The sequence below is a fragment of the Dendrobium catenatum genome, unplaced genomic scaffold (assembly GCF_001605985.2).
Source record: "Dendrobium catenatum unplaced genomic scaffold, ASM160598v2 original_scaffold_75173, whole genome shotgun sequence".
Taxonomy (NCBI): Eukaryota; Viridiplantae; Streptophyta; class Magnoliopsida; order Asparagales; family Orchidaceae; genus Dendrobium; species Dendrobium catenatum.
In genome coordinates, this window is record NW_021393619.1 from 410 (window position 1) to 1,085 (window position 676).

At 31.8% G+C, this 676-nt stretch overlaps 1 non-coding gene across 1 annotated transcript; it reads right to left on the reverse strand.

The window, feature by feature from the left end:
- Positions 1-200: 200 nt before the first annotated feature.
- LOC114578559 lies at positions 201-327 on the reverse strand. Its single transcript, XR_003699561.1, has one exon. It is a non-coding gene; the product is annotated as a U11 spliceosomal RNA (small nuclear RNA).
- Between the last annotated feature and the right edge of the window lie 349 nt (positions 328-676).

Sequence of the window (676 nt, forward strand, 5' to 3'; positions counted from 1 at the left end):
CATGAAATATTAAAATTTATAGGGTGATATGGGTGATAAGAATGAAATATAAGAGTGTTATATTTGATATTAAAATTTTATATGAGTGGTAAAAATGTAATATTAAATTTTCATATATGTAAATAGCATGAAATAAAATGGTATGTATGTAAGTAGTATGAAATAAAAGTTTAGGAGATTATGTATTTTTTTTTTTTTTCCAGAGGGTTAGCCGAGCAAGCCAACCCTATAAGATCCATAAATTATGTCGGCCATATGTCTTGATAACCATACAGCGCCCATCAATTAAAAGATGTGCGTGGCATACATAGCCAACCGACCCTTTTTCAGGAGATTATGTATTATAATACTATTAGGAGTTTAATTATCATTTACCTCTGTGTGAATCATATATTTCTCTTATTGATAAAACATATGGTTATTAATTATCATTTTTGTTGCGGGCTAGAATATACGCGGCGATAGAGTTATAATTCTGCGTCTTAATGTTGTACGGATAGCTAGCTCACACACACAGAACACAAGATTTTTTACATGGAAAACTCTTAAAAAGGGAAAAAATCACGGGGCCTAGCCCAGTTGAAAATGATTCCACTAGAATTTGAGTCGGTTACAAAGAACTGAATCACCTCAAAGGGTGATCAGATTACAATTAGTAACTGTTCGATAGGAATCT